We start from the raw sequence: 19,853 nt of genomic DNA, 5'->3' as shown, positions 1-19,853 counted from the left end.
ACCCTCGGGTGATTTAGAGAGATTGGATGAGCACCCATCTCCCCTTGGTGGGTTCATTTAGAATCCATAGGTGTAGTGATTGTTTTTCTATTTCAGTTTGGACACCGGAGGGTCATTCCCAGCTATTGTATTGGCATCTATCTATATATAATAAAGCTGGATTTGGTTGTTGCATTTCTCATTGTTCCTCATGTTGTGATTTTTAATGATATTTTATGCAATTTGTGAGTTTATGGTTTGGGTCAAATTTTTGGTGTTTGGGTTTCCATGATGATTTCCTGTTAAGTGCTAGATAATTTGATTTGAAGAGTCTGTTCAAAATTTCCTATGTTTGGGAAATTATAGTGTTATCAGAGCCTTGGTCTTGGCTCAACCTGCAATTTTTCAGTTTTTCAACTCTAGCTATTATTGAAGGGGTTTCATAGAGAAATCGAAAACCCACCTTCTGCAACAAAAAGAGAATTTGTTAAAAGGAGCTCGACAATTTTATTTGTGAATATGTGACAAATTGACAAATTTTTGCATGCAGAATAAAAATTCAATGAAAGTGCGCCATGAAATATCATCAAAGTTTGAAGAACCAAATCATTCTGATTTATTTAAAAGAGGCCGAGGATCAAATTGAAAGTGGGGCCAAATTAAGCTTGGTCTAATTTCTCCATGTGGGTCGTATTTCTGAATGGGGTCGTGAGTGGGGTCGTGAAGATATAGAAGGGTAGACAATGTTATTATGTGAAAGCCAAGCATAATGCAAAGTAATTTGACGGTAAATTCCATTATGCCAAACCTCATCGATTATTTGGGGGCTCTCATGTATACCAAATTATTTCTTGTTGCAGCCGCGCAATATAACAAATCTTAACCGGAGTTCATTTTCGAGCTAGAGAAAGGGATCAATTGCAGGGAAAATAGAGGCCAAGTCTTCCTGCCCAGGAAAAAGCCGTAAGCTCAGAAACCAATCGCTCCAATTTTTGGACATGATCTTGCTCCAGCGGGACCGAGGGTGGATTACCAGACCACCACATTTTGCTCAAGGGTCAAAACCATCATTCATTCAAGAGGCCGACATTATTTCAGCAGCCTGAATTTGTGTTTTAAGGATCTGCTCACATCTGGTGTCTAGCTGTAAGTGTTAGTGGCCCGATTTACATTGTAAATGAGTAGCTCCAGCTTCCAGACAAGACCAATCTGAAGTCTCAGTCGAATCAACACCAACACAAAATTTCCATATGCTAGGAAGACAAGTCGTGAGCCTAATATCACCAGCGAAGTTGAGTTCTCTCTGATGAATCGAACTCTGGAGAAGAGATTGAGGCTGATGTAGTTCTTCTGGGGCAATTGCACCACGCCATAAAAGTCGTGTTCCAAGTTTCGGTGGAGTTATCACTGACTGGAGTCGACTTTCTTCGGGTGGCAGCATTGACACTCGTTGACTGGAGTTGTTGAGTGTACTGGGCCTGGTGACAAAGATACTATTTTTTTTGGGAGCAATTTAATATGCTTGTGACCGCATGACTGTTTGTCTAGAGAAAGTAGCCAACATAAAGAATTAGTGGCCACTTATGAAGGGAAAGACAATACACCTATAGCAGACATTGCATCCTTGTTGATTCAAATTTAAAGAAGGGTCGAGTTGGGGTCTTTCCTTGAAGGCACTCGCTCAGTCTATTAATTAAAAGTACACAAGAAGTCACGCCAAATTCTACAGAAGTATATATTTCCATTTGGATGCTTGCTCAAAGTGGTCACATTTGATAGGTCATCGACACCTTGAATGCAGAGACATTTTCAACAGTCAAAAGCCATTTCTCAGATTTAATTTACATTTGGAAAGTGCTATCATCCCAAGAGGATGGGACTCATAAGGGTCCAATCTATATCTTCATCAGAGGCTGAGAACCAACGAGGACTGCGTGCCAAATAAAAGGAGGGTGAGCTTTCAGCCTTCAAGCCTGAAGATTACACTATGGGATCTCTCATTACAAAGTCTGGATGTTGAAGTCTGCATAATGGGTTTGTTCCAGGTTCTTCTACCTCTATACCTAGTTCATGAAATATTTGTTTGTTTAAAGTCCTTTTCTATGCAGACTTGTGTTGGGCATGAGATTTGTAATATTCAGAGTATTTGTAGTGTCAACTTGAAGCACATATTCAAACATCAAAATTACCGCTACAACAAAACCCTCCACACTTATCACTTAAAATTCCATTAAACTCAGATTTGAAGTGAGGTTCAGGGGTTATCCACTTCTGTCATGTTTTTGAGTCTTTTAAAGTCAGCGTCATTATCAATTGAGTGCATTATGACACTGGTCAGGGTATTGAGAGTAGCTTGATGCATTGTCCATTGTAGTATGGTTGCTAGTTTATATGCTGCAGAAACCTGAGTGTGATGTCGTATGAGTGATGTATGTTGCCCTGTGTTAATCAAAGTTGATATGCAGAATTGTTATATTCCATAGCCTTGTATATGTTGTGAAATGATGGAGTTTTTGAAACACCTCATGAACCAACAAAGTAATACCTCCATGGGCTGCAAGATAGACCAAAAAGCAAATCTAACTAACAAGCCTTTCTCAAAAGAGATCCATGGCATTCTTACCCATGAGCAGCCAAGAGATTTGCAGAAGGAGCCAGAGATTGGACACAAGATCCTTGCGCTTGGGACACATTTGAAGTGCATGAGGGTCACATGGAAAGTTCTTTTCAAACTGGATGAACTAGATGCACTCCTTGCTGAAGTGAAAGTTAGAAGGGAGAAAACTGATTTGGGCGCTAAAACTAGCTATGCTTGCTCTCATACAACCCAAGTTCTTGGGGGAACCTTGTGAAGGGGTTAAACCTCTAGTTGCATATTGTCTCAGTCACATTATGAGACTAACCACCCCTAGAGCTCCTTACAATCATGATGTTATGAGGAGATTTTTCAAGCTGATAGTGGATACTTTTCAAGACTTAGACAACAGTACAAGTCCTACCTTTGGGAAGAAGCTTGAGATTTTAGGAGTTATGGCCATGACTAGGGCTTATGAAATCATGTTTGATCTTGAGTGCGATGGTTTGATCCTGCAGATGTTCCAATGCTTCTTCAGCATTAGGAAACATCATTCTGACACAGTCATAGTGCACATGCAGTCCATCTTATCATCATGTATGAGAGGTCGTGATGCCATATGTCGGGAGTTTCAGTCTCGATTGTTGTCTGTTTGGAGGAGAGAGCACTTGGTCTCACCTCTTACTTATGGTGTAGCTGAGAGGTTGGTTGAGTAGAACATTGGGCCGCTCAGGAGACAGTTGACCAGGGAGGAGTAGCTCAGGTTTGGGGGCTCATGCAGCAAGAATGAGATGAGGAGGAAGGGACTTTGCTTCATCTACAAGGGACCATGGGGACCTGACCACTCATGCTTGAGTTATATTGAGAAGATGGTTGCAGTAGATCAAGGAGATATTATTTATGTCTGTCAGGATGAGGACTCTTCATTGGACAAGTCCATGGGTTCATATGATGATACCTTAGAGGAGTGTGAGAAGTCATATGGAGTCGATGATAGTAGCCCAGATATGCAACCATGTGTGGTAGAGGGGTACGTGGAGTAGTTGATTGTTCCCATGTGAAAAATATATCAGGGAGTAGATGAGCGGATGATGATTCAACATATAGAGCACATAGAGGAGCATGAGTCATGGCAGGTCATTGACATCAGACCATATTCATATTATGAGCAGTCTGTGGGTCCTAGGATAGACATTCAGGATGGTTTGTCACCAGTGATGGGTCACCATGAGCAGCATATGATGGAGTGTGAGTCAGCTGAGGAGGTTGGGGCACACAATATGCATGATGAGCCTTTTTGAGAGATCTAGTTAGAGGTCCATATTGAACCCATGATGATGGAGGATGAGCGTCCACCCTTGGGGTTAGTTTTTGATGAGGAGCAGACAAATGTACAGACAGCTGGTAGGGTGATGATGTCCACTGACACTTGTCCTCAAGAGATGTTGGTGTATGACAGGATAGTTTGGCAGGAGATTAGTGGATTGGAAGAGCGTGGAGTTTCCTATCAAGCGAGGGAGATGGCAATACATCCATCTTTAGCTCTACTAATTGATGGTGTGCAAACAGGTGTAGTGGCAAGTAGCTGAGCTACAACATTTTTAGGTAGCAACCCTCTCCAGGAGTACATAGGTAGGGCTTGCAACACAAGTTTTCTACTTGTACCCATTACAGGGAGAGAGGAAGGAATTTCTCGATGGATATTGCTGACCAACGAGATAGGGTGGCATGAGTTGAGCATGGACCAGCATCAACATAGTAGACTTGTTCCTTACATAGGATTCCATGACTTAGATTGGTAGGAGATCATGAGTTGGTATCCTATTGATGGAGTATCATTCTTAGTCAAGAGATGTGTGCTACAGGAGCCCTTAGAGGTGGGGGATATTACATGCTCTAGTCGGTAGCAAAATGTGGTTTGGTCACTCATCAGTATCTTAGCACAACATTAGTCTGGTGAGATTGACCTTGGGGTATGCCAAGGATTTAATTGGAGAGAGGTGATGAGTTGGTACATAGTTGGTTAGGCAACATTCACAGCCGAAGCTACATCACAATGGGAGACATGTAGCATTAACGCTCCTTCTTGGTGGCATTGGGATCCAAGTGGATCTATTGGTAGTAGGTTGAGTCAGAGATGGACATGGGATCCAGGTATTGGAGGATCCAGTCATGTTTCGATAGCTTGGAGACGTGACGTAGACCAGTGATTCGTATGGGATCCAAGCATTGGGTCTCAGTGGTGTTGGGCCACCAGATTAGTGCACAGATTTGGATTTCTTGAGGGAAAGAAATCTTGGGCTGGAAGGACTATCATGTCCCCATTTTTATTCTTCTTCATAGTACAACCAGGGTGGATTTCCAGGGTAGGGGATGGTCAGGTCAGCGGAGCAGCTTTATGTCATCAGGTGTTATGATGGAGTTTTGAGGAGTTTTTATGGGGTCTGACGAAATTCACTCGACATATTCATCATTATGAGAAATTCCACACATCTTGTTTTTAGTTCCGTGACTTTCTTATAATTCCTGTAAAACGGGGTCAGTATTGGCATAACTTAATTAATTATGCTCGAGGTGGAATTCTAGGGAGATTAATTTATGGAACACCTCAGTGTAATATCTCGTTGGAACCGGAATAATAAGATCTACAAGATGGGATGATGAGAAGTGACTTCCAGTGGCCAAAGAGAGTATGGTGGACGATTTACCATTTTCCTTAGTTAAAATGACTTTAATTAGTCATTTAATTAAGAAAAAATTACTAATTAGAGGAAATGGGCCAAAAGTGAATTAAGTAAAACAAAATAAAAAGGGGTCACTTAAGATAAAGTCAATGGAGGAGCTTCTAGAATAATAATAAAATAAGATGCTTCTAGAGGCTTGGAGATCTATAAAAGGAGAAGGAGAAGGTCATTTGGGACATCTTGTTTTGACATTGTTTCTTGCATGTGAGGTTAGAACCTATTTCTCTACTCCAGCAGTAGCCCCAAGACGGAAACCCTCGGGTGATTTAGAGAGATTGGGAGAGCACCCATCTCCCCTTGGTGGGTTCATTCAGAATCCACAAGTATAGTGATTGTTTGTTTGTTTCAGTTTGGAGACTGGAGGGTCATTCCTAGATATTGTATTGGCATCTATCTATATATAATAAAGCTAGATTTTGGTTGCTGCATTTCTCATTGTTCCTCATGTTGTGATTTTTAATGAGATTTTATGCAATTTGTGGGTTTATGGTTTCAGTCAAATTTATGGTGTTTGTGTTTCCATGGCAATTTCCTGTTAAGTGCTAGATAATTTGATTTGAAGAGTTTGTTCTAAATTTCTTGCATTTGGGACATTAAATAGGGTTATCTTACCCCTTCCCCTTGCCCACATCTTGGGTCATGGCCTGGAATGAAGCCCGAAGGTTGATGCAACTGAAAATAAAAATAAAAGCATATATGGCCACATTCAACATGAAATTATACCACAAAACGCAAAATATGACATAGACAAATACATTTAACAAGTGGGAAAAAGCTAATACATGAGCTCTACCACATCATCATGTCCATCACCCTGGTTCCTAGAGGTTCTATGAACCTCCTTCATCATATAAGAACCCATGATTGTCCCAACCACTGGTGGGAAATGAACCACCCCACCTTAAAGGAAGTTGTTCACTACTATATCTTATACATCATGCTCTTACCCTTGATTTCTCCCTCCCATACATTATAAACCTAGGTGTGGGCTTCCCTCTTCCACGCTTGTACCCCAGCATGTGACCCAAGGTTACCCCTTCTCATTCCCTACTTCATTCAACTATCTGTCACATGCCACCACCTTTTGACAGATGTATCTTGACTATATTATCCCCTTTAGAAGTAGAAACCACCTAATAGGGTACTTAGTTAACCCCATTTAAATTTTAGAGACATTGGCACATCTTGAAGCCCAATATGGAAGGGAAAGCTATTACAAAGTCCCCACTTATGGTCCATGATTTTGTAAGCTCATTTAATCGATTTCTCTAATGACTTGTTGTGCTAGAAGGCTAGGGGACGCATTAGATCTTATGCAGGGTTATAGATGGTTTTCATCTTAGTTTTGGTCTCCCTGTATGGGGTCATAATCATCTAGAGGGCTACATTAGCACATGTAGGGTGAGCGTTTAGGGCCATGGGCCTCTGCAACAAAAAATTGCACTCCATGGATCCGCACAATCATTCAGAGATTGCTCATGGTTCACCTATTGGACGAGGAGGATGCACCTGATCCATCATGCCCAACTAGCCCCAGATCTACACCATACACTTGGGAAATGATCTAGGACTTGCACGATGATGTGACATGACGGACACCATCATCCTAGCCCTTGCAAGCGATCTAAAAACATCTTTGATTTGTTTGGAGACCCATGAGGACACTTGTGTGCCCCCACATGTCATTTAGAGTACCACGAGTTATTACAAGGGGCCAACCCCTTGTCCAATGCTTTTGAGGGTCCTATTCTTCATTGTGGCACCCATGGATCTCATTAGGCTTCTTTAAGGGCCCTACGACATGCATATATTATTATTTGACCTCTTGAGAGACTTACTTTTCATTTATTAGCTAGTTTGGTGGGATGGTCACCGAAAGTTGAATTATTAGAATATTATTTTATTTTTGGGGCTTATGTAGTCCAATGAGGCTAATTAGAACTCCTAAGTTGTGTATAAATACAAATGAGATGAACTCATTTTCTCATTATCACTTTGGTTTTGATCACTTCTTTCCCTTGATATTTTCACACTTTTTATAGAGGATGAATTGGAGTTTTATGGATGAATTTTGATGTGTGGATATTATTCTATATTCTCTTGGAGTTTCTCACTTGTTAATTGTGAATGGTTGGATATACTATCTTACATGTAAGTACATGCTTTTTAATGTTATATCTTATTTACTTTTGTCATATATGTTGGACTGGGATTTTCACTATTTTAGGGTTAATTGGTGCATGCATTTACCATTTAAAATAGTGGAATTTGTCTCTATTATAGCATCTCTCAATGTATGGGCCATGTAATACGAACGAAATCTCCTAGGGGTAATTATATCAAATAATTTGACCTTGATAAGCCATTTCCTATGCACATCAAAGTATAAAAGCAGCAAGGTTGCTTCTCCTTGACCTAGAAGGCTAGCGAAGTGATCTTGAGGCCTCCTTGACTGGGAATCAAGAAATACTACTCATATTCATCATAGAGTCCAACCTTCCAAAGATTAAGGCATTGATCTACCAAGGGTGGTCACTAAAAATCACATTCTTTCACCTCCCTTCAAGTGTAGCCAAGTTGGGGTACCTAGGGCATCATTTTTCCGACAAGCTAGCCCTCCAAAAAGTTTGATCTTATATGGTCTCCTACACTAGTGTTTCCTCAAGCTCTCCTCCAATTTTGAGGCCATACTGAGAGTGGAGTTGGGAGAAAAACCAAGCCCTAGCTCTAGGATCAAAATTTTCCCTAGCATCCCCAAGGCTAGTACCTCATAGCATCAAACCAAAACCTTCAAGTGAAAATTCTTTCTTTGATCATTTCCTCCACCTTGTCTAGGGTAAGAATATGATAAATTGCTATATTCCTTCCTCATACCCTAGTATGGGTCCACTTGGTCCCGTGTGGTCCCGTTCCTTTGAAAAGATAATTCTTCAAGAACCATCCAAGATAACAATTGCAACAAGGATTTTAGGGATTGGGAAACTCCTTCACAAGTCATATCCCATAAACCTAACCATCAAATCCTCCCTTATTTTCCCTAGAAATATACATACTACCTTTCTTATAAAGCAAGCAAGCTCCATTCTTCAAGTTCTTCTCGGAAAGGGATTAGTTGGGTCACTCATATTTATTCATTGACTTATCCTTCATTTTTGACTCCTTACATATTGGGTCTCCTCCCATCGGTGAAAGTCCATAAATAGAAGGGAGCCTTAGCTGAGATGAGAGTGGGCTAAGTCTCCTTTTGTTGCCCTTAGCCAAGCATTTTCCCTTTAAGGATCCCCTTTTAGGCTCCTTTCTAGTTTGAGTGGTAACATTTTGGCGTCATTCTCGGGGACATGAAACATGTGCTTTGTTCCCCACACAACACATTGACATATCATTCTTGGCAACTCCATTGGAAGAACAAAGCCCTAGTTCTTCATTGAACTTTAAAGTCGATGCTTGGAGGGTGAAGCAAACATTTTTCTAAGCATCTTTAATTTCACCCTCGCGACTCCTACATATGTTTCATGTATACCTCAAACAAGTGGTCACTTTTTTGTAAATTTCACGCTTTTGACATTGCTATCATCCCTGGACATCCTAATCATGTCGCGAGAAGGATGGTATGTGGGGTGCCCGTGTTTGATGGTGATCCACTCTCTGCAATTGACCACGTAGAAATATTTAATGCACATGATTCAAGAGATAAGGTTTTTCACCAAGATGTCCTTATGTTATTGTTTATGGGATCTTTCGGTGGTTATAACTCATGGATGCATGATCATGAACCTAGGAGTATCTCATCCACTGAAGAGTTCATTGATGGATTTCTTATACATTTTCAATTACACCCTGCATTAAGCATCCAAGAGGAGGCCTTTATCAACCATCATCAAGACATTAAGAATCTAGGTAATGAGCAAGAAGATGAGTCCTCCTTAGGTCCACATGATGAAAATGATGATTTTGAGGACACGTGTGTTGGGAAGGATGAGTTTATGGAAAGTGAAATTGAGACCAACCCTACCTTTCTCAAGGATGTTATTCCAGATGAATCCTATTTTGAAAACCCTGAGAAAGATTATCCCATTAGCCCCTTGGAAGATGACATTGAAGACTATTTCCACATTGAAAAGGAGAAATGGGAAATTACTGGCCCTCAATTTGATTGTGCTCCCATTTACGACATTGACAAGGAGGATGATGATACGATTGGTATTCCCTTCCCCTCAGGCACTATTATGATGACATACCCATTGATACCCTTGGGAAGGAGAATCTTAATTTTCCTTTGCATAAAGAGAGGCAGTTGGAAGTGATCAATTTTTCTTTTAGGTGAGACCCGATCTTTGATACTAAGGAAATTGATAAGGCTTCCACTTCTCCTGAGTATGATTCTATGTTCAAATCACTTGAGCCTTTAGATTATGATTTTGAGAAATCACAACCCGTTGAATGCAATATTACTTTCTCCCTTTTTCCTATTGGTCATCATCTTGGGTCTTCGTCAAGTGATTCCCTCACCCCTAGTCATATGACGTCAAGTAATTGTGAGCCCTTCCCCCCACCCAAGTATAGTGTCGAGGAAAAGCCCTTCATCGATTATACTTTTCCTCCTTAGACGCACCCTCATGATTTTGATCGCTCCATAGCCTCCCCTCTCTAGTGTAATCATCATGTGCAACTTACTTATGTTTCTCCATCTTGTTGACCTCCCTTTCCCACTAATCATAACCCAATGAAGGCCATAATCCATGACATAAATAATAAGGACAATGGTGGAAGTGATATGCCAGAGGTTGCCATATATCAAAAGTTTATGAGCTTGGTTGTTGACATCTCTATATTTTGGTTGCAAGAGGAGATCTCATAAACTAGATCACATCCTTTTCTCGCCTCTTCTCACATAATCATCTATGTGTGGGCATCATATTTTCCCACCCCCTGCCCAAAACATCCTCCATGTGTTGGGGTTTGTATTCGCTTTGGGATTTGCTACATGAGTAGTCATACTGGAAGGCATATGTATATTGATATGATGATATATTGGTTGCATTGGATGTATGATTACACTTAACATTATCATTATCACATGCATGTGAGGGTAGGATGCATTGCATTCTGATTTCCACATTAGAAATAACATCATATGATATTTCTCATCGTAGATAGGTGCATATTTGCATATCATTTATTTCTTGTTGATTTTATGGCCTAAAGTATAGCATGTGTGACCATGAGACACCGGGAAACCATACTACTTCGTGTTTTTCCATCTATTACATGTGCAGGTGAAAGGTCTATGATAACCAAGAGATTTTTGGAGTTCTCATGACCTCTCATTCGAGTAGCCTTGCCCACTTCTTCAAGAGATCACGTCCCAGTTGGAGCCATATGTTACCCACCATTTTGCGGGTAATATCCCCAGGATAAAAAATTTCTCCAATATTTCCTCAACCGGCAGCTAACAACCCCTTGCACTGTGCTATTTCTCCACCACTTGAGCTAGCCTTGTGGTCCCACACCCATCTACCATGATCGTATGTTTGAAGGTGTGCCTCTTGAATCTAGAGGTATGCCTTGTCATTTGGAAATTAAGTATTGTAATTTGCTTATCATGGACACTTCTGGGCATGGATTGATGGGGGGATTCGGTGGAAAGAATGGGCTAGCTCTGTGCTTTTGTCCCCTAGACCCCTTTTAGAAATTAACCTTGAATTCTAGTCTCATGGGATCTCTTTTACTGATCATTTTGGTTCCAGGGATAGTATTTCACAGGAAACCTCGATTTTGGTTGTGTGGTCAGACTCACTCCCTTATCTACTTATATTACCCTCTTTCAATTCATTATTACCCCATTCATCATTTCTCCCACTTGGGTCCACATAGGGTTAGCTTGCCCCTTCCCCTTGCCCACATCTTGGGTCACGGCTTGGAATGAAGCCCAGAGGTTGATGCAGCTGAAAACAAATATAAAAGCACATATGGCCACATTCAATAGGAAATTGTAACACAAAATGAAAAATATGGTTGGGACAAATACATTTAGCATGTGGGGAAAAGGAAATACATGAGTTCTACCCCATCATCATGGCCATCACACTGGTTCCTATAGGTTCTATGAACCTCCTTTATCATATAGGAACCCATGATTATCCCAACCCCTAGTGGGCAATGAACCGCCCTACCTTAAAGGGGGCTATTCCCTGCTATATCTTATACATCATGCTCTTACCCTTGAGCCTCAAGCAATTAATCAAAGAAAATCATAAAAAGGAAAAATACATATAATAAAGGGTAGAAAAATCAAGACTGAGGCACCTCATGTATCACGATTTATCCCTCTCATACATTATAAACCTAAGTGTGGGTTTCCCTCCTATTAGCTACCCTTGTACGATAGCATGTGACCTAGGCCTGACCCTACTTCATTCACCTATCTGTCACATGCCACCACCTTTTGATGAATGTACCTTGACTATATTATCCCCTTTAGAAGTAGAAACCACCTAATAGGGTACTTGGTTAACCCCATTTGGAGTTTATGAGACATTGACACATCCCGCAACCCATTATGGAAGGATAGGCCATTATGAAGTCCCCACCTATGGCCCTTGATTTGGTAAGCTCATTTATTTGATTTCTCTAATGACTTGTTGTACTGGAAGGCTAGGGGATGCGTTGAATCTTATGCAAGATTGCAGATGGTTTCCATCTTGGTTTTGGTCTCCCTATATGGGGTCCTAATCCTCCAGAGAGCTACATTGGCACACATAGGGTGAGCATTGAGAGCCATGGGCCTCCGCAGCTGTAGATTGCACTCCATGGATGCCCACAACCATTTAGATATTTCTCGTGGTTCACCTATTGGACGAGGAGGATGCACTTGATCCATCATGCCCAACTGGCCCTAGATCTACACCATACACTTGACAGATGATCTAGGACTTGCACGATGATGGGACATCACTTACACCATCATCTTTGCCCTTGCACACAGTTTGCATGCATCTTTGATGGATACCCATAAGGACACTTGTGTGCCCCCATATGTCATTTGGAGCACCACGAGTTATTACAAAGGGCCAACCCCTTGTCCACTACTTTTGAGGGTCTTATTCTTCATTGTGGCACCCATGGACCTCATTAAGCCTCTTTGAGGGCCCTACAACACACATAGATTATTATTTGACCTCTTGAGAGGCTTACTTTTTTATTTATTAGCTAGTTTGGTGGGTTTGTCACCAAAAGTTGAATTATTAGATCATTATTTTATTTTTGGGGCTTATGTAGGCCAAAGAGGCTAATTCTAACTCCTATGTTGTGTATAAATACAAATGAGATGAGCTTATTTTCTCATCATCACTTTAGTTTTGATGACTTCTCTCCGTTGATATTTTCACACTTTTTCTAGAGGATGAATTGGAGCTTTATGGATGAATTTTGACGTGTGGATATTGGTCTATCTTCTCTTGGAGCTTCTCTTTTGTCAATTGTGAATGGTTGGATATACTTTGTTACATGTAAGTACATGCTTTTTAATGTTATTATTGTTTACTTTTGTCATATACGTTGGACTGGGATTTTCGTTGTTCTAGGGCTAATTGTTGCATGCATTTACTGCTTAAAATTGTGGAATTTGTCTCTATTATAACATCTCTCAATGTATGGGCCATGTAATATGAGCAAAATCTCCTAGGGGTAATTCTATCAAAGAATTTGACCTTGATAAGCCATTTCCTTTGCACATCGAAGTATAAAAGCAACAAGGTTGCTTCTTCTTGACCTAAGCAAAGTGATCTTGAGGTCTCCTTGACTGGGAATCAAGAAATCCTACTCATATTCATCATAGACTCCATTCTCCCAAAGATTAATGCACTGATCCACCAAGGGTGGTCACTAAAAATCACATTCTTTCACCTCCTCCCAGATCTAGTCATGTTGGGGTACCTAGGGCATCAATTTCCCAACAACTTCTTAGGAGAATTTTGAGGTCTAAAATGAGCTTCCTAAGGAAATTATAAAATACTAGTTGAAATAATAAAACAAGATTAGATTACATCATCAAATTTTAGAGGGACAAAAGAAAAAACTACTTTTTCAACTCATAAATTAAACTTATCTCCATATGGATTTACTCAAATTTTGAGTGGGAACACTCGTTGGATGCATAATTTGATTCCTCATCCAAGGAGTGCCCATGTTGCATACTTTTGATGGACCCTACTACACGAAAAATGAGAAATACATGAAAAACGTGAGTGCAATCACGTTTTTTCATGTATTTCTCATTTTCCATGTAGTAGAGTCCATCAAAAGTATCCAACATGGGTACTCTTTGGATGACGGATTAAATTTTGCATCCAACGAGTACTCTCGCTTGAAATTTGAGTAAAACATTAGAGAGATAAGCTGAAAATACGAGTTGAAAAAATGGTTTTATTATTTTTTTATATTTTTACTTTTATACTCCAAAAATGGTGAATTATCCCCATGGTTGACATCATCATCTTGAATCCTATTGGTTCTTATAAAGTTTGTTTTGGTTGTACATTTTTCTCAAGAGACTCATTTTAGACCTCAAAAGTCCCCAAATGGTTAGCCCTCCAAAAAGTTCTATTTTCTAAGGTTTCCTGCACTGGTGTTTCCTCAAGCTCTCCTCCAATTTTGAAGTCATTCTAATAGTGGAGTTGGGAGAAAAATCAAGCCCTAGCTCTGGGATCAAACTTTGCCCTAACATCCCTAAGGCTAGTACCTCATCGGATTAAACCAACGCCCTCAAAAGAAAATTCTTTCTTTGATCATTTCCCCCACCTTGTCTAGGGTAAGAATATTATCGGTTGCTATATTCTTTCCTCATACCCTTGACTTTGTCCACTTGGTCCTGTGTGGTCCCGTTCCTTTGAAAAGACAATTCTTCAAGAACCATCCGAGATACCAATTGCAACAAGGATTTTAGAGATTGAGAAACTCCTTCACAAGTTATATCCCATAAACCTAACCATCAAATCCTCCCTTCCTTTACCTAGAATACATAGTACCTTGCTTAGAAAGCAAGCAAACTCCATTCTTCAAGTTCTTCCGGGAAAGGGATTAGTTGGGTCACTTATATCCATTCATTGACTTATCCTTCATCGGTGACTCACATATCGGGTCTCCTCCCATCGGTGAAAGTCCATAAATAGAAGATAGCTTTAGCTAAGGCGATAGTGGGTTAAGTATCCATTTGTTGCCCTTGGCCTAATATTTTCCCTTCAAGGATCCCCTTTTAGGTCCCCTGCTAGTTTGAGTGGTCACAAGTCCCACATTCATGCTTGGAATATGGCACGAGGGTGAATGGCTGAAGAGATGATTGACTTAACCATTCTATCACTGGGTGGAACGTGGTAATCTCGTCCCGGGTTTACTTTTGCAATCATTAATAAGAGGTTCTTTCCTTGATATCTTATGTGTAAATGTACTTGTTTATATTTGGATTCTATGGATGATGTATCCTTGATATTTCTGTTGTTATTATGTTGGTTATAAGCATGCTTTATGACAATGATGATGCATGTCTCTCCTTATGTTTTGATTTGTAAATGAATGGGTTATGTATCTATGACCTAATAGATGATAATGCAACTAATGCTACGAGGGAACACTGCTTCTTAGCGATTCTCAAATAAGTGTGAAACTCCTATGCTCATATTTGTGATTTAAACCTATAGATTACGTATTTGTGACATGTTTGACGAAATCCCTGTCATGGCTAATAGGGGTCCAGTCAAGCCCTTGTTCAAGTAATTGCATTTGTATCATCATTTCATTGTCATCTTTTTGTTTTGTAGGTGTCATTTAATTCTAGGCAGTGACCTGGGCTTTGGGCCTGAAAAAGTGGCACAAATCCCGAGGATGTAGGCACAACACTGAGCAAAAAAGTCCCTGGACACTAGCATAGCATGTTGTGGGAGCATCCAAAGCCTTCTAGATGCATGCATGCCCATATCAAGGGAGCGTCCATGGGTTAATTGGTCTAAAATCGCAGTGGGACCAAGGGGCTAGTTACCTGAGAGGTTGGGATGGTTCATTAGAGACTTCTTGTTGATGTGGAAAGTTTGTATGGTGTGTTTCTATCGGTTCCACTTCCTTAAGGTGACTTAGGGGGTTGAATCATATCATAGTAACTTCTTGTCACATGTTTACCCCGGTTGGTCAGTTGCTTGGGTAGATGTGGGATGAAGGTGTTACAAAGTAGATGACCTAATATTATCTTCAATGAAGGCATAAGTGAAAGAAAGAAAACATGGATGCAAAAACGAAATATCCATCTTGATGGCTGTCCCACAAATAGCAAGGAGCTAAAGAATGTTGTTATGGAGAAGTTTCGTAAACGGGAATGGCGAAAAGCGTTGGGTAGAAAAAAGAAGTACTACATTGAGAAATTCAACCCTACATGTGATCTCCAACAAAAAGAGTACATTGGAGCTAGCATTTCGTGGAGGGCAAAAATTCTTATTGCTCAATTAAGAACCAACTCGCATCAAATTCAATGTGAAACATGATGGTGGAAAAGGCCTAAAGAAACTTGGGAAGAATGGGTGTGTACATTTTGCACGTCTGGGATAGTGGAATCGGAAAAATACTTCAATTTGCAATATGGTGCGTTCAAAGACATTAGAGAAAATTATGAGAATATGTTAGTATCGATTTCTTGGCATTCTCTTTCAGCGAAATAATTATAACTAAGAACTCATTGGTCACTATTTTCAATCTCATCATTCTGTAAAATGCACTTCCTTAGGAAACTTTCATACTCATGTAACCAATGCCCTCTATCATCTCGCTCTTTGACCAATTGCATTCACATAATTGCCGGGGTTTTTACAGCAAAGCCAACCTGCCCAAACAGCATTGTTCTATTGTTCTTTGTAATGGAAAGTCGATAAAATCCATCTCAAATGACTCGGCTGGAAGCATGAATCAGCGGATCAACAACTACTACTTCCGGCTTGCAACTGTTGCGAAGTCATCTGCAACAATAAGAGCAGCACAGCCCTCTCACCCTCGCGCTCATACGAAAAGTACTTTGATTTTGTATGAGATTTCCATGTCGGTATCCCTCTCTCAATTGTAGGTGGTATATGTGTAATGGTTTCGTCAAGTCCAGAAGCTCAATCACCGTTCAACAGAACCGGAAGACGGTGGAACAATGCCTAGATATTATGCATTTATTTTATCGGATGATGCAGCAAGGGGACACTGAAGCAGAAGTCAATACAAATACATATGCTGGACTCTTGCAGGTATGTGTGAACAGGAAAGCCCTCAAAGAAGGCAGAAGGGTTCATGGGCACCTCATTAAAAATGGATTTGAAATGGACAGATTCATGCAAAACCACGTTGCCAACATGTATGCTAAATGCAGTGGTATAGATGATGCGCGGCAAGTGTTTGACAATATGTCTGAACGAAATCTGGTGTCATGGTCTACAATGATTACAGGATATGCCCAAAATGGGTGTGGTGAGGAAGCGATGAAACTTTTCCGCGAAATGCAGCGAGAGGGGATCGAACCCAATCAGTTCACTTATGCGAGTCTTAGTACCGCATGTGCCTGTCGCCAAAGTATAGAAGAGGGCTATGAAATCCACGCCCAGTCAATAAAAAGTGGATATGCCGTGGATATTTTCGTGGGAAGTGCGCTTGTTGACATGTATGCCAAATGTGGCGTCATGGAGGATGCGCGGAAGTTGTTTGATAGAATGCCCGAAAGAAACGTGGTTTCATGGACTGGAATGATTGCAGGATATGTTCAGGATGGAGATGGGGAAGAGGTGTTGAGACTATTTTGGCAAATGCAGCAGGCAGGTTTAAAGCCAAACCAGTTTACAACTTCTTGTGTTCTAAGCGCATGTTCTGATATTGAAGCTGTGGTTCAGGGCAAACAGATTCACACGCATGTTATAAAGACTGAACTTGAGGCAGATAATTTTGTAGGGAATGCCCTTATTGACATGTATTCCAAATGTGGGAGGCTAGAGGATGCACGCCGAGTGTTTGAAATTTTGCCGGAACGAGATACTGTTTCATGGAATATTCTGATTGCCGGCTATTCCCAGAACAACCAGGGGGAGGAGGCCATAAAACTCTTTACGAAAATGCAATGGGCAGACGTAAAGCCAAACCGAGTCAGGTTTTCTGGTGTTCTGGGAGCATGTGCTAGTTTAGCAATTTTGGAACAGGGCAAGCAAATCCACTCCCTCGTTATTAAAAGTGGTTTCGAAAACGATGTATATGCAGGCAATGCCCTTGTTGACATGTATGCCAAATGTGGGATCATAGAAGGGTCTTTCCAAGTGTTTGATGCAATGAAAGAACGTGATGTGGTTTCATGGAATGCGGCCATTTCAGGATGTGCACAGCACGGGCATGGGAAGAATGCCCTCCAACTTTTTGAGAAAATGCAAGAAACAGGCATGAATCCAAACCATGTTTCCTTTATCTGTGTGATTTCTGCATGTAATCATGCAGGCCTAGTGGACGAAGGACGTCATTATTTTGTTTCCATGTGCCAACATTATGGCATTACACCTAGAGCAGAGCATTATGCATGCATGGTGGATCTTCTTGGCCGAGCAGGGCACTTGGATGAAGCATACAAACTTATAGACTCGATGCCATTTGAACCCGATGCTCGTGTATGGGGTGCTTTAGTTGGGGCTTGTAGAATCCATGGAAATATTGAACTTGGAAAACTGGCTGCAGAAAGCCTTCTAAAACAGGAACCATCAAATGCTGGGATATGTGTATTGCTTTCAAACATCTATGCTCAAGCTGGCAGATGGGATGATGTGGCAAGAGTGAGGAAAATGATGAAAGAAAACGGGGTGATAAAGGAACCGGGTCAGAGTTGGATTGAACTCAAGGACTCAATTCATGTATTTCATGCAGAAGATAAATCACACCCACAAACGGAAAATATATATGCAATGCTGGACAGATTGACTAAGAAGATGAAAAACGAAGGATATATTCCAGACACCAGCCTTGTGTTACATGAACTAACAGAGGGTAAGAAAGAACAACGTATCCGTCACCATAGTGAGAGGCTGGCCATTGCTTTTGGCCTTATCACTATGCCTCCTGGGATACCTATAAGGATAATTAAGAACCTTCGAGTGTGTGGTGACTGCCACACTGCTATCAAATTCATCTGCAAGATTGTTGAAAGAACAATAATTGTGAGGGATACTAACCGTTTCCATCACTTCAAGGATGGGCAGTGTTCTTGTGGAGATTATTGGTGATGCTGATGGAAATAAGCCAGAAATGTAATATCTTATTGTTATCTTAATGCCACAATTAGGCTTTCTCATGTGTCATCCTTCTCTCAGAGGTTATTGTACATCCAAGTCTGTAACCTCTAGTAAGTATAATGGCTTTATAAGTGATATAACTGGATACCTCCATGATATAGGGAAAGAGGAAGAAATTGGTTGGCAGTTTCTTAAGTTTTCGGCAATCTTGCCTATCTAATTCTTCTTTTGATATTTGTATAGATTGGAGGTTACTGATTATTCACGCTTCCAAATTTACCTGAATCTTCAGTTTCAATTCCTGTTTTCTTTTAAATTGCTCCAAGTATTAGGATTTAAATTTCTGTACTTCATTTTACAGAATTCAAAATATAAAACTAAATAAAAATTACAAACCCCTAAAATGAATCTGACTGGTGCGAAGGTCCGCTAATTAAAGGTGGGATTCATGCTTAGAAAGAATTTATCCCAGCGGAGGAGGGTTAAAAGCCAGCGTCAATAGGGCAACATAGCTTACTCAATAAGACAGGACAAACCATAAATGAGACAGAGAGGGAAGGAAATCTCAAATCGACTCATGCACCCTCATTATGAAAACCTCTCTGACCCTTTTCTTTTAGCGCCTATATCTTTTAGACGCATGCTTGTATGTTAATAAATTAAAAATTGAATAAGGTGAACCCAATTTATTCACATTGCTATACAGAGTAAGGTCATGACTAGTTTGGCTCTCTTATGATTCGTTTTCACAATCGTTTTCGAGTGCAAACCCCTCTTCCTCTTGTTTTTGTTGGCCTGTTAAGTGCAAGTCACTTGATTGATATGATGGCACACCTCTCTCATTGTGGAGCCTTTTAAATGCAAGTCACTTGATTGATATCATAGTACTCTCTCTCATAGTGGATACATTAATAACTAGACGTTGGCTTCTGAGTGCAAGTCCCATTCTCATTGCCTTGACATTGCATAGTTGTATTTTATAAATGCTTATGAAGGTTGGCTTTTGAGCGTGATTTCATCTCTGGCATGCCTATGAAAATTGGCTTTCGAGTGCAGGTCCCTCTCTTGTTATGGTGACATTAGTACCTAAAAGTTGGCTTTCAAATGCAAGTACACCCTCTCTCATTATTATGATATTTCTACCACTGTGCCTTATAATTTAGAAGTGCTTATGAAAGGTGCCTTTTGTTTCTTGTTGTCCTAAGAATAGGAGATGTTTGTAGATACATTAATCTAAGTTCCTTAGGTTGCCATTGTTGCCTTATATAACTG

At 40.4% G+C, this 19,853-nt stretch overlaps 1 pseudogene; it reads left to right on the top strand.

The window, feature by feature from the left end:
- Window positions 1–16,024: 16,024 nt before the first annotated feature.
- LOC149251455 (pentatricopeptide repeat-containing protein At4g14850 pseudogene) lies at window positions 16,025–18,630 on the top strand (annotated as a pseudogene).
- The last annotated feature ends 1,223 nt before the right edge of the window (window positions 18,631–19,853 follow it).

Source organism: Pinus tabuliformis, chromosome 7, assembly GCF_031772625.1.
Source record: "Pinus tabuliformis cultivar Carrire ecotype Pingquan chromosome 7, CPIR1, whole genome shotgun sequence".
Lineage (NCBI taxonomy): Eukaryota > Viridiplantae > Streptophyta > Pinopsida > Pinales > Pinaceae > Pinus > Pinus tabuliformis.
This window is presented reverse-complemented; position numbering and strand designations above follow the sequence as displayed.